Below are 14595 nucleotides of genomic sequence, written 5' to 3'. Positions count from 1 at the left end.
GCTCGAGCTGGCTGCAGACTGCTGTGCTTCTCTGTGGGTCCCCAACAGCAGAGGGCTAACCACCTCGGTGTCCCCATGCAGATTCCCCTCTGCCTTTACTGTCCCAACGTGTTCTTATTAGGTGGTTTTGACCTTCCAGCCTTGGGAGTTGGGAAGGGGGATTATTCTCTGCCCACGTGACATGTTGGGAAGTAAAGACAGTGTGGGTAGGGGATCCCCACAAAAGCTCAAAGTTAGTGAATGGTGCTGGGATCTTGGGGTTCCACATTCTCTCCTGCCTTGACCAGCTGTTCACCGCTAAGGGCAGAGTCTCTCTTACAGTCTCCCTGCCTGGCCTTCTCTGTCCCCTTCCTTGTTGCTCTATTAAGTTTGTTCTGAACAGCGCTTAACACAGCCCCTTTTGTTTTTAAATGATTATTTATTTACCTATCTGTCTGTCTATCTGGGACTTGTGTGGAGTCAGTAGACTTGGAGTCAGTTTTATCCTTCACTAGGGATTGAACTTAAGTCATTGTGTTTGGCATCAGGTGAACTACTTTTATTCAATGAACTTTTTTTTTTTTTTTTTTGCAAGCCTAGTTTTAGTTTCTGGACACAGAATCTCATGTAGCCAAGGCTAGTCTCAAACTCACAGTGTAGCAACTGAGAATGACCTCGGGATCCTCCTGCCTCTCTGCCTCTCTGCCTCTCTGCCTCTCTGCCTCTCTGCCTCTCTGCCTCTCTGCCTCTCTGCCTCTCTGCCTCTCTGCCTCTCTGCCTCTCTGCCTCTCTGCCTCTCTGCCTCTCTGCCTCTCTGCCTCTCTGCCTCTCTGTCTCTGCCTCTCTGCCTCTCTGCCTTTGCCTCTTTCTGCCTCTCTACCTCTCTGCCTCTCTCTCTCTCTCTCTCTCTCTCTCTCTCTCTCTCTCTAGCTAGAGTTACAGGTATGTGCCCAACACATCTGGCTCTAAAATAAACTTTGCTTTTATCAATCCCGGGAATTGGATCCAGAGCCTCCTGCTTACTAAACAGGTACTCTTCCTCCAAGCCACACCCCCAGCCCCTCACATCCTCCTCATTATCCCGCCCACTCCGCCAACAGTCCTGTTCCTTTCAATTTTACATTTAAACAGATGAACCAATAACGTTCCACACAGGAGCATGGACATAGCTATCACGTGACAGGAGAGAGATGTCGACAACATTTGACCAAGAGAGCAATGAGCCAGTGTCCAGAGTGCCTTACAATGGGTGCTTCTGCCACTGGCCACATGCCCTCTTACTGAGACAGTGGACCTTTCCTTATGCTGGGCTATGATGGTGCACATCTTTACTCCCAACACTCAGGTGGCAGAGGCAGGTGGATCTGAGAGGGGGGGCAAGGGGAAGGAGGGGGGAGGAGGGAGGGAGGGGGAGGAGGAAGAGGAGGAAGAGAGAGGGGGAGAGAAGATACCAACAGGACAGCATTCTCTGTACCCTGTAACAGATAACTCATGTATACCCCATCTTTAATTCTGTAATGTCCCTGCACAACTCCATCACAACAGAGTAGCTCTTTCCCCAGTACTGGTCATTTGAGAGCTCCAAAAAACCCAAAGGAGGACACCGTCAACGCTTGGGTGTTCAGGAACCAACAGCACAGGTCCTAAATCCCTTGGGAAAAGAGTAACATCCCTTGTTGGGTGAGGGTGTGCACACCTTCCAGGGGTTCATCTTCAACCATCCCCAGGAGAGCAGCAATTAGCAGACGCTGGTTTCCCCCACACTGGGATTTGGGAACTTTCGATGTTGATGTTGTTGTTTGTTTGTTGTTACTTCTGCTCTCTTTTATAAACGCAGATGACAGTTGATTATGACTTAAAACCACTAAAGTTTTAGATTTTAGAAATGCGCACTTTCCTAGTTAAAATTTCTGATGGCAAGTTTTTAAGTGGACAATGGTTGTCAGAAGTCCACATGACTGCCCTTTGACCAGTGGTTCTTACTCAGTTATCCACCCAAGGCCCTGGTACACTGGGCAAACTAGTAAAAGATTTAATGTCCATCACAAAGTTATTATAAAAAGTACGTGAAGGTATGAGATCTATAGTGAGTGGTCCTACTTTGTGCAGTGTACAACGTCTGCCTCTGTATTCATTATTGGCCTTGGTTGGTGATGATGGCAAGATATATTAAGAAGCAATTCCCAGAAGGGTATTTATTATAATAGCTAAGAAATGTTGCAAAAAACCTGCCAGCAAAGAAATAAATGTATCAGGTTATTATACTTGAGGTTAAATTAGTTTACTTAGAAACTGTTTCAAGTAATTCAGGCTGGCCTTGAATTCACTTTGTAGCTATGGATGACTCTGAAAATCTGACCTCCTCCTTCTCCCCCACCCCCACCCCACCCCACCCTGCTCCATTTCTGGTTTACTTAGTGCTGAGGACTGAACCCATGGCTACCCACATTAGCCAACCAAGCACTTTATCAACCACCTTACAGCCCAGCCCTAAATGCTTTTACACAATATAATCTTAGGGAGCATTACAAAAAGAATGTGTCAGATCTCTGCGTACTGACCAAAAAAATAAGGAAGCTGCCTTATGTGAAAAATATCAAGGTGCCCAGGAGACTATCTATATTGCAATTCAGCTTATATGCATCTTTTTAAAGCAAGAAAAGCTGGGCCTGGAGAAACCTTCAGGTGTTAAGAGTGCTACCTGCTCTTCCATGGCTGGCTCACGACTGTCTGTAACGCTAGCTTCAGGGGGTTTGAGGCCCTCTTCAGGCACACCCCCAGCATCTGCACACAGATGACATAGCAGACCCATAGACATGCACATGAATAAAAACGAGTATTTTCTTAAAAAAAAAAAAAAGATAAGCTGACATGACCTTGAGAAGATATTAAAGAAATCATTAACAGGAACCTCTTAGGAGGGTAATTGGGTGAGGGAGAAACTGTCCAAATGTACACTTTCAAGTGTCATTTGCATTTTACTGTTAAAAGTGGTTATTATTTTCATTTTAATTCATTAAATTCATATTTCATTTTATTTCACAAAAAATAATAAAGGTTATTAGAGTAAACAGAGGATCAGATCTTTTTTCCTTGTATCTTTTAACATAAAATTAATATCTAAAGGGTGTTTTTTTTTATTATTGCTCTATGCATCTTCCATCAGAATAAAAAGAAAAACAATGGCACAGTTGAGCAAAGGGGAGGCAGATCTCCTTCCGTTTGTCCCTCGATGCAGGCTTCTGGAGACTCAGTTGACACGTACGTGTCTTACAATCATACACCTACGGTAAGAGAAGCATACCCTGAGGAACATTCAACTCCCATGAATTCAATCCTAACGGACTGTAAGCCAAACATGAGAGGAGTCATATGCACCACTGAGCAGACCAGGGCCTGTTGACCAGGCAGGCCTCCACTGCCCTCTTCCTCCTCACAGGCCTGACTGAATGTGGGGGAAGGGATCAGCCGCTGTCCTTCTCCTCTGTCCCTAGAGAATGAGACTTCTAGCAGCTATGTTTGTTTGTTTGTTTGTTTGTTTGTTTGTTTGTTGGAGCTGAGGACCGAACCCATGGCCTTGCGCTTGCTAGGCAAGCGCTCTACCACTGAGCTAAATCTTACCCAACCTGGAGACTTCTAAATATGTGACCCAGAAACGTGAACTGCTGTTAGAGTGAAAGGAAAGGTAAATCCGTTATTACAAATTCTAAGCTGCAAATGCACTTTTCCAAGTGAGTATTTATTCGGGGCGCATACTCATAATTCAAAAAAAGAAACAAAGAAAAAGAAAACGGAAAGGAAAAGAAAAAAGGGGAAGAAAAAGGCTTTCTTTGATGAGCAAAAATTACATCTATTTAAGTAACCTAGCCACCCCAAATCTAATAACAGAGTGATATTTATATAACTCTTTAAAAGATATATAAATATTTGTGTTACATGACATTTATTTTTTTTAATAATATTTATTTATTATATATAAGTACACTGTTGCTGTCTTCAGACACACCAGAAGAGGGCATCAGATCTCATTACAGATGGTTGTGAGCCACCATGTGGTTGCTGGGATTTGAACTCAGGACCTCTGGAAGAGCAGTCAGTGCTCTTAACCACTGAGCCATCTCTCCAGCCCCCGACATTTAATTAATTAATTAATTTGTCCTTTCAGGGATCAGGAGCTGGCCCGGCGGTTAAGAGCACATACTGCTCTTGGAGAGGACCTGAGTTCAGTGTCTAGCAGTTACAGGTGATTCACAACAGCCAGGGGTCATCTGCCCACATGAACTCAGGTGTACACACATGCACAAGTGGACACACACACACACACACACACACACACACATACACACACCTAAAAAAAAAATAAAATAAATCTTTAAAACTATTTTCCTTTCCAGAATGGATCTCAAATAAGAGCCCTTTGTTCTAAAAAGAGAACAGGGCAGTTTTCTACTTTGTAACTTCGCATTTTGTAGCACGGATGTTTCAATGTCATGACCTTGACTTGGACTCCCAATTATAAACAGTTTGGTGTCTGCTACCCGTATTCCATTCTTGCACACACTACAAAAGAGACTTTATTGACCTCTATTCAGGGCAGCCTCTGTTCTCTGCACACCAGGGCAGCGCATTCTCCTCCTACCTGCAGGGTTGTGTTGGCAGACTGATTATTCACAGTATCCATTTGCTCCTCATCTTTTCTTGACCTCCCTGACTGTGTCATTAGACAAACATTGATGCATTCATTAAATTTTTATTGGGAATCATCTAGGTCCCTGGCTCTCAGCCCAGCCCTAAAGCCCAGGGAAAATAAAGCCAAAAATAAGACTAAAAACTATATGTTTCCATCCTTAGAAGACTTGGGCATTTGGGACCAATGTTCACTCTGTTGTTTGCTCTGTACTCTCAGGGCCAGGACAACCATGAACACAAGAGGCTGTGGGAAGGCATTCGCCCTTAGGTTTCTGCAGGAAGTGCTCCGGAGAGGGAACCTGAACTCTGGGGCTCCAGATTCCACTTGGGCCTGATCTGGAAATACTTTTACTAATGGGAAGATTCTTTAGTGTCGTCTTATATAACATAAACAAATTCAAGATGGTTGTGTACCTTCAATAGAATTTTCTAGACATTAGGTACCAGTAGTGGACCCTAAACCTCTGACACAGGCCCCTAGCTTCCTTAGTGATGGGATATTCATTAAAGTTCTCCAGAGACACAGGACAGAGGCGTGTTTCTGCAGTCATGTCTCGTGTCATATGTGTTATAAAAGGCAACAGTTCCAGATGCCCAAGTCCCTTGCCTACGTATAATGTACTCGCGACCTCCCATGTACCTTAAGTCATCTCTAGGTGACTTACAGTGCCCACTGAAGTGTAACTGCTGTGTGAATATTTGTTACAGTGCATTAGGGAATGATGTTCTGTACAGGCGCATTTTTTTTTTCTCAATAATTTGATCTAGGACTGGAGAGATGGCTCAGTGGTTAGGAGCATTGACTGCTCTCCCAGAGCTCCTGAGTTCACATCCCAGAAACCACATGGTGACTCACAACCATCTGTAATGGGATTTGGTGCCCTCTTCTGGTGTGTCTGAAGATAGTTACAGTGTACTTATATAATAATAAATAAATAAATCTTAAGAAAATAATTTTGATCCATAATTGATTGGACCCACATATACAAAACCCTATATGTGAGTAAAAAGGGAGCCAGGTTGAGAGGAGAGAGAGAGAGAAAGAGAGAGAGAGAGAGAGAGAGAGAGAGAGAGAGAGAGAGAGAAGTAGAGAGAGATGGAGAGAGGAAGGAGAGAAAGATTTTAAGAAATTGGCTCACATATTTGAGACTTGGCAAGCCCAAAGGCTTATGAGGTTAACCCACAGACTCAGAGCTGAGCTGTGGTCTCAAATCAAGGCTTTTTGCGGGCAGAATTTCTTCTTACATAGGGGAAGTCAGTCTCTGTTCCTTTGTTCGATTCAGACCCTCTGCTGACCGGATGAGACCATCTGCAGTATTAACGAGTCCAACCTATTTGAACTCATTCCAAAATACCTCCGTAGAAACAGCCAGCCAGATAACCAAACCAGCCAGATGGCTGGGGGCAGCGGTGCTAAATGTACTTGCTGACATGTCTTGTGACTTACGTTTGCTCCCTAAAACCCACACGGCAGAAGCAGAGAACGAACTCCCTCAGGTTGTCTTCTGACCTCAACACGTGTTCCACCATGTCCCTCCCTCACCTCCACACATACGTACATCAAGTAAATAAATGAATAAATGTAAAAAATAAGTTTGACCAGACCTCTAGGTATCCATCCTTGCTCAGCCCAATTGATACATAAAATTAACTATCACCTTTAACAGACATAATAATTATATCTCATAATTTAAAGGCAACAATTTTTAAAGAAATATATGTATCTCATGCATATAAATACATTGTAGCTGTCTTCAGACAGCTCTTCCAGAGATCCTGAGTTCAAATCCCAGCAACCTCATGGTGGCTTACAACCATTTGTAATGAGATCTGATGCCCTCTTCTGGTGTCAGAAGACAGCTACAGTGTACTTATATATAACAAATAAATAAATCTTTAAAGAAACAGGATCTAGCTGGAGGAAGATGATCCCTACCAACTGGTCCTTGAGAGGTTTTCTATGACTTATCCTGGGGAGATGTGAACAGACATCTACTCACCCCAGATGGGAACTAGCTATAGACCAAAGTAATGATACAACCAAAGTTCAACTTGGTTCTCTGTGTCAACCATGTTTACGTATAGGCCTGTGGGTGGGGACTCAACGATAACTTAAAAACAGTTTCATCACTCAAAGCTTACCCTACCATGGTGACCCACAAAAGCTGAAACCCCAAAGCTCTCTACATAAGTTGCAGGCAGCTCTACAGGTTGGAGAAATCTCTCTTCAAATATCCTTAATGCCTGTGAGGGGAGGGACATTATGAATCTGTATGTTTCAGGGATTTCCTAAAACTTGTGACTTGTTTACTCCTACAACTAAGGACTCTCTCTTTGAAATTCCTGAGTTTTAATGAGCTTCCATAGGGGATGGAATGTTTCAGATAGAAGGAAATTACTACACAACAGGAATAACATGTCCCTGTCCTCCCCACCCCTTTCATGGCTGCCATGAAGTGGAGAAACAACTCCACTATACACTCCTGAGACTGTGAAGCCCTCTGACCTAGCACATGGGAAGAAGTAACCATGGACTGGGCTAACCCTGGAACTGAGGCAAAACAAACCAACCTTCCTTCTTTTGAGTGGTTCTCTTGGGTATTTAGTCACACAGTGACTGAAGCTTCCTGCATGAGCACAGGACATGGTCCTAACACAAGCTCCTTCCAAGATTCCTGCCAAAGCTTTTCCCATTTTCCACCCAGTATGTTTCTTTTGGGGTCATCTTTCAGATGAATCAAACCTTGCTACCATTTCTGGGGGACCTCATCATAAATGAAATAAATACATTCTATGTTGGCATCCCAGCCACCACTGTCCTAGCCTGGACTCTTGGCTGGCTTCCTGGTCAGCCCATATGCTGAATAGTTTTACGTCAACTTGACATAGCTAGAGTCATCTGAGAGAAGGGAACCTCAATTGTGAAAATGCCTCTATAAGATTAGGCTATGGTAAGCCTGTAGGGCATTTTCTTCATTAGTGACTGATGGGGGACAGTCCAACCCATTGTGGATGGCACCCTGCCATGGCCTCTACATCATCTCCTGCCTCTAGGTTCGTAACCTGTCTGAGTTCCTGCCCTGACTTCCTTCAGTGATGAACAGTGTAAGCCAAATAAACAAGCATTCCTCCCTCACTCTGGAATTTAATCCTACGGAAGCAAAACAACTATTATAATTCTTTGTTGGCTTAAGAAAATGTGTTTCCTTATTCCCCAGAAGCTAATTAAGGTTAAAAACAGCTTAAATAAGTGAACATTTTGTTTGGAACTAATTTCATCAAGGGAGAAAGAGAGAATATTAGTATATTCATGGCAAAAGACTCTCTGTTGAGGGTAGATGGCAGGGCTCTTGGTGAGCATCTCCACTATTAGCTATCGAGATAACAGCGCTGTCTAATGGCTCCCAACCAAAAGGTTTAGACTGGTCACCCTCTTCCAGTTAGGCAACTCTGAACAAGTAGGATCTTCTCTTTCTTAAGGATGTGCATGTGGCCCTGCCCAACACCAAGGCACACCACATCTGTCATCAAGGAGAGAAATCCCACTGTCATACATATGACCTGGCAACATAGCAGATGGTCACCTAAGACAGGGAATCTCTTGAGGTGCTCATAAAGGCTTAGTGGCCTGAGGCTCCACCATAACCGGACGTGGCACGTGTAGACCCTAAGGTGTGAACATTGCTGGGGAGTCTCCCCATCTCGGGCATTTGTGAAACTCACCCAGAATGAACATAGTGGCCACAGCTCGAGTTGGACCTGTCAGTAGAAGCTGGGATAAACAATCAGTTCCCTCCTCTTACTCTTCCTTTGCAAGTTACTTCTGAATGAAATGTTCACCTCAGAGTGTAACTTGTTAGCACAACTTGTATTATGGCGATTTTGCTCAACTATGGGAAGCAGGTATATACTCAGTGAAAAGGCTTGGTTAAAGCCACTAGCAATGTGTTTTTCCTCCTTTCTCCCTCTATAGCTAGTCACTATTCCTCTCCTGCCTAAAATGTATGACAAAGTATAAAGGAGTGCCATGTACTAGAAGCGGCTTCTCCTCGTCTATGGAGACTTTTTACTTCCGCAATCACGTAGGTCAGGTTAACCAGGAATGGCACCAAACTTGGATGTTTTGGCACAGATGCTGGCGAGATGCCTTGGAATGCAACTGGACTGTGGTCGCAAGGCCAAGTAAACAGGCAAATAGAGAGGGACCCAGTGTTCAGTGGGCAAGCTTATACAAAGGCGTAAAGACCAACACCCTTTAAAGTCAACAGGATTTTTAAAAATTAAGTAACTGGCATGTGTGTTTTTTTTTTCAAGTAAATATAAAAGAATTGTCTTCTTGTCTGTTTTCAGGTTTTGAGTTTGGGGCCTTCCAAGGTCTATGGATAGGGGACTTTCTATAATCTGTGGACCAGAACAAAGTTATAAGAGAGTTCCAGCACCAGGACTCACGAGACACACTGCTCATTTGTGCAAGTCTTAGCAGAAGGAAGGATGTTCGGCTCTCAGTCCTTCATGTTCTCTTGAACATCATCTTTTTAATAGGGTTACTTATGTTGGTTTATACATTCTGTGTGGGAACTCGCATAAGTGCCTATCTCAAAGCATTGCTGTGAGTGTTTGTGGATTGATCTTCTAGCGCTCTCCAGTCACCCCATTTATTATACCACAGATCAAATGTATTTGAATAAAACTTGTATCTGCAATGAACGTGTGCTGACTTTCTTTCTTTTTTTTTTCCATCTTTATTAACTTGAGTATTTCTTATTTATATTTCGATTGTTATTCCCCTTCCCGGTTTCCGGATCAACCTCCCCCTAACTCCTCCCCCTCCCCTTCTCTATGGGTGTTCCCCTCCCCATCCTCCCCCCAATACCGCCCTCCCCCCCAACAGTCTAGTTCACTGCGGGTTCAGTCTTAGCAGGACCCAGGGCTTCCCCTTCCACTGGTGCTCTTACTAGGATATTCATTGCTACCTATGAGGTTGGAGTCCAGGGTCAGTCCATGTATAGTCTTTAGGTAGTGGCTTAGTCCCTGGAAGCTCTGGTTGGTTGGCATTGTTGTTCATATGAGGTCTCGAGCCCCTTCAAGCTCTTTCAGTTCTTTCTCTGATTCCTTCAATGGGGTCCCGTTCTCAGTTCAGTGGTTTGCTGCTGGCATTCGCTTATGTATTTGTTGTATTCTGGCTGTGTCTCTCAGGAGCGATCTACATCCGGCTCCTGTCGGCCTGCACTTCTTTGCTTCATCCATCTTATCTAATTGGGTGGCTGTATATGTATGGGCCACATGTGGGGCAGGCTCTGAATGGGTGTTCCTTCTGCCTCTGTCCTAAACTTTGCCTCCCTATTCCCTCCCAAGGGTATTCTTGTTCCTCTTTTAAAGAAGGAGTGAGGGGCTGGGGATTTAGCTCAGTGGTAGAGCGCTTACCTAGGAAGCGCAAGGCCCTGGGTTCGGTCCCCAGCTCCGAAAAAAAAGAACCAAAAAAAAAAAAAAAAAAAAAAAGGAAGGAGTGAAGCATTCACATTTTGATCATCCTTCTAGAGTTTCATGTGTTCTGTGCATCTAGGGTAATTCAAGCATTTGGGCTAATAGCCACTATCAATGAGTGCATACCATGTGTGTTTTTCTGTGATTGTGTTAGCTCACTCAGGATGATATTTTCCAGTTCCAACCATTTTGCCTATGAATTTCATAAAGTCATTGTTTTTGATAGCTGAATAATATTCCATTGTGTAGATGTACCACTTTTTCTGTATCCATTCCTCTGTTGAAAGGCATCTGGGTTCTTCCCAGCTTCTGGCTATTATAAATCAGGCTGCTATGAACATAGTGGAGCACACGTCTTTGTTATATGTTGGAGCATCTTTTGGGTGTATGCCCAAGAGAGGTATAGGTGGGTCCTCAGGTAGTGCAATGTCCAATTCTCTGAGGAACAGCCAGACTGATTTCCAGAATGGTTGTACCAGTCTGCAATCCCACCAACAATGGAGGAGTGTTCCTCTTTCTCCACATCCTTGCCAGCATTTGCTGTCACCTGAGTTTTTGATCTTAGCCATTCTCACTGGTGTGAGGTGAAATCTCAGGGTTGTCTTGATTTGCACTTCCCTTATGACTAAAGATGTTGAACATTTCTTTAGGTGTTTCTCAGCCATTCGGCATTCCTCAGCTGTGAATTCTTTGTTTAGCTCTGAACCCCATTTTGTAATAGGGTTATTTGTCTCCCTGTGGTCTAACTTCTTGAGTTCTTTGTATATTTTGGATATAAGCCCTCTATCAGTTATAGGATTTTTTTTTTTACTTTTCGGGGTTTTTAATAGTCACATGCAGAGGTCCAGTTCATTTCAGCTCCTTCACTGCCAAACCTGGGGGCAAGAACTGCTTCAGCTTCTCCGCCTTCTCCTTGTCTGTGATAACCAGAGTGTAAAGGTACCTGCTACAGCGGACCTTGAACTTTACATTATCCTTGTTTTTCTTGATCTTGACAGATTTGGCATCCTTCCCCCAGGCTGTGAGTAGAAAGTCCTTAATTTCCTCAATTTTCCGAGGCATGGTGTGCCGACTTTCTTGTTCTCATTCCCTAAGGGACACAGTATGATAGTGGCTCATATGCCATTTGATTTGTACAAGTTATGGGAAACCATCTAGAGATGGTTTGGAATCTACTGAAGAATAACGATGCATCTCATACCATAGACTTGAGGATCTGGGTGGTGTCTTAGTTAGGGTTTTACTGCTGTGAACAGATACCACAGCTAAGGCAAGTCTTATAAGGACAACATTTAATTGGGGCTGGCTTACAGGTTCAGAGGTTCAGTCCATTATCATCAAGGCAGGAACATGGCAGCATCCAGGCAGGCATGGTGCAGGAGGAGCTGAAAATTCTACATCTTCATCTGAAGGCTGCTAGCAGAATGCTGACTCTGAACTCAGAGATCTGCATGCATGACTCCTGAGCACTGGGATTAAAGGTGTGGGCCACCAAACCTGGATTCAAACAGAACTCTCCATTACCTTCCCTGATGGTCTTAAATGTTTCGGGTAGAGAGTCAAGAGACTGAATTATGGGTTTCCTGGTTTCTCTACAGGCTCTGCTGGAGGTCACCACTTCTCTGCCTCTTCGTCACCTGGCTCCAGGAACGTTTGGAAGTGGCACTAGGAAGTGAATCCGCATCTACTTGTGATCTGCAGCCGCCGGATGGACTCTCTCAAGTTTTAGATAAGTGGAGATGAGATTAAAATCTCAATGCTTTGAATAAGTAAAAAAAAAAATTAAATCCAATAAAAAATTTAATACTTCATGTATCAATTAGTATCCTCCAAACAACACCTGAGGCACATTAACAGGTTATGAAATAAAATCAGTGGGGCTTAGCTGGCTGTGTGTGTGCATTTACTGTACAAAATAATTATCTCATAACAACATTCTTTTTTTAAAAGAATTATTTATTTAGTTTTTACTATGTATGAGTACACTGTAGCTGACTTCGGACACACCAGAAGAGAGCATCGGATCCCATTACAAATGGTTGTGAGCCTCCATGTGGTTGCTGGGGATTTGAACTCAGGACCTCTGGAAGAGCAGTTAGTGCTCTTAACCACTGAGCCACCTCTCCAGCCCTCATAATGATGTGTCTATGTGATCATATCCATTCCCTGTTACTTGCCCTTGTCTCTTTGTCCCTTCAGCTGATCCTTTTCTTCTCCTTGCACATCATATGCTTGCATAGATTTTTAACTTATATCTCACATATTTTCAGCGCCCCCGCCCACCCCTAGCCTCACAGCCAGCAGGGGAAGGATCCACGGAGATAAAGAATGAAACTCAGTCAGCACGTTCCAGCAGGTGCTGGATCAACACTTCCACAGTCTGGCCTCACAGTTTATTTCTCTTACATGGTTAAGCACAGTAAAACTTTGGTTTCTATGTGACAATCATCACAACAAACTTAGGGTATAAACAAAACGCCCTTGCAAAGTGGCAAAGCACCTGTGACCATTACAGTAAGAATGAGTTCTGTCGACCGACAGGCAGAGCTCAGAGCAAGGCCTAAGGAGGAAGGATTTGTCATAAGCACAAGGACAGATTCTATTGATGGAGGATGCAAAGACCACAGGACCTCTTCCGTAAGGGTGAGCTTTATAAACTGAGAGACAAAGCTCAGAAAATAGCACAGAGATCAGCAGGTCATTGGACAACACCCACTCTGGCCTCCCAGGGTGACCTGATGTCAGTCATTTTAGTCAGTTTCTCCAATGCTGTCTCTAATCTGCCTCCTACGGTGTATGAGAAATAAAATGTAATATTTCTGAATGTGTCCCATTCAACTTATTATGATAATCTCCAGTCTTGTATGGTTTCCCGAAAAATGACATCATTTCCTTCTTCACTGTGGCTGAATAAAACTCCACCACAGAGGTGGGAGAGGTGGCTCAGCGATTAAGGACACTTGCTGCTCTTGAGAAGGGTTTGGGTTTGGTTCCCAGCACCCAGGTCAGGCAGCTCACAACCGCCTATAACTCCAGCTTCAGAGGATCTCATTCTCCTGTCCTCTCCTGGCTGCTGTGGGCACCTGCACACATGTGATGCACACTCACATGTGCACAGACACATAGAGCACTATGCACAGATGCCACATTTCTGGTTATCCATTCACTGTTGACGGAAATGCAGGATGATTCCTAACTAATGCAGACTGTCACAATAGGGCTCTAATCAACACAGACGATGTGCAAAGACCTCTGTGCTGACTTAGAACCCTTTGGATATAACCCGGCAATGGTCATATAACTAGGTCCTATTGCTGCCCTATTGTAGTGTTACAAGGACTCTCCATATTGTCTCATAGTAATGGCACTAATTTGCATTCTGACCAACAATGTCATATGGATTCCTTTATCCCCTCCCTCCTCACCAGTGTTGATTGTTGCTTGTTTTCTTTTTACTTTTCCTTTCTTTCTTTTCCTTTTTCTTTCCTTTTTCTTTTTTTGGCAGTTCTGTAACTTTATTTGACATTCAGCCGGTTAGGTCTCATCCACTGACCGTCTGTAGATATCTGAATGTGGTAACAGGCCCGGAAGTTACCAGTGTGAAGAGCTTGTTTGGTGAATCCTTATCCTCATTACTCTTTCTGGACAAACGCACTCGGACGCGGTACGGAACGTTCCTTATTCCCTTGGCCCAGACGGCTTTATTGAGCCTGGTGTCAATGCACACATCTGGAGTCCCCATCTCCTTCATGGCGAATTTCCAAATTTCTTTGAGTGCCCGAGGAGCAAACTTCTTGAAGCTCACACCATGGGTGCACTTGTGAATGTTGATGATGTATTCTCGGGTCATCACCCTGTTGATGGCAGAACAGCCCTTCTTCTCTTGCCACCTTCTTTGTGGGAGCCGTTCTGCTGGGCCCAAGTTGCTTGTTTTCTTGATGAATAGAAAAAAAAAAAAAAAAAAAGAACAGAATAGAAGATACTGCGGTGGACATGATGCAATGCCCTGCAGTCCCAGCTCCTCAGGCTGTGAGGATCATCACATCAGCCCAGAAGTTCAAAGCCAGCCTGCCCGGCATGGGGTAACTAGTCTCTTAAGAAAGAAGAAAATAGGGGTTGGGGATTTAGCTCAATGGTAGAGCGCTTGCCTAGCAAACACAAGGCCCTGGGTTCAGTCCCCAGCTAAGAAAAAAAAAAAAGAAAGAAAAAGAAAAGAAAGAAGAAAATAGTGAAAGAATAAAGATTGTAAACTATCCCTCACTGACCCTGCTGTGAAGACAAGTGCACCTCACAGCAAAGAATAACATAACATGTTTTGGGGATGTAGTCTGGCTATAGCCACCACAAACCATCTGGCCTCGATAAGGCCTGACTCAACAGTCCTGAGAAAAAGGAGAATTAGGGTCAGCTTGCCCCAGAAGCAGGGTGGCCTAGAGTTGAACT

The 14595-nt window shown here is 43.9% G+C and overlaps 1 long non-coding RNA gene and 2 pseudogenes across 1 annotated transcript in view; 1 reads left to right on the top strand and 2 right to left on the bottom strand.

Moving 5' to 3' along the window:
• The window catches only part of LOC134483051 (uncharacterized), a 60482-nt gene extending 48446 nt beyond the window's left edge, over window positions 1-12036 (top strand). Inside the window, exon 3 of the long non-coding RNA XR_015642642.1 lies at window positions 11751-12036. This is a non-coding gene — a long non-coding RNA (uncharacterized LOC134483051). The remainder of the gene's footprint in view (window positions 1-11750) is intronic.
• Window positions 11002-11214, bottom strand: Rpl38l4 (ribosomal protein L38 like 4; annotated as a pseudogene).
• Rpl31-ps13 (ribosomal protein L31, pseudogene 13) lies at window positions 13653-14078 on the bottom strand (annotated as a pseudogene).

Source organism: Rattus norvegicus, chromosome 18 (genome assembly GCF_021556685.1).
Source record: "Rattus norvegicus strain SHRSP/BbbUtx chromosome 18, alternate assembly SHRSP_T2T, whole genome shotgun sequence".
Classification (NCBI taxonomy): Eukaryota; Metazoa; Chordata; class Mammalia; order Rodentia; family Muridae; genus Rattus; species Rattus norvegicus.
The sequence above is the reverse complement of the archived record's forward strand: the minus strand, read 5'-3'. Positions and strand labels throughout refer to the sequence as shown.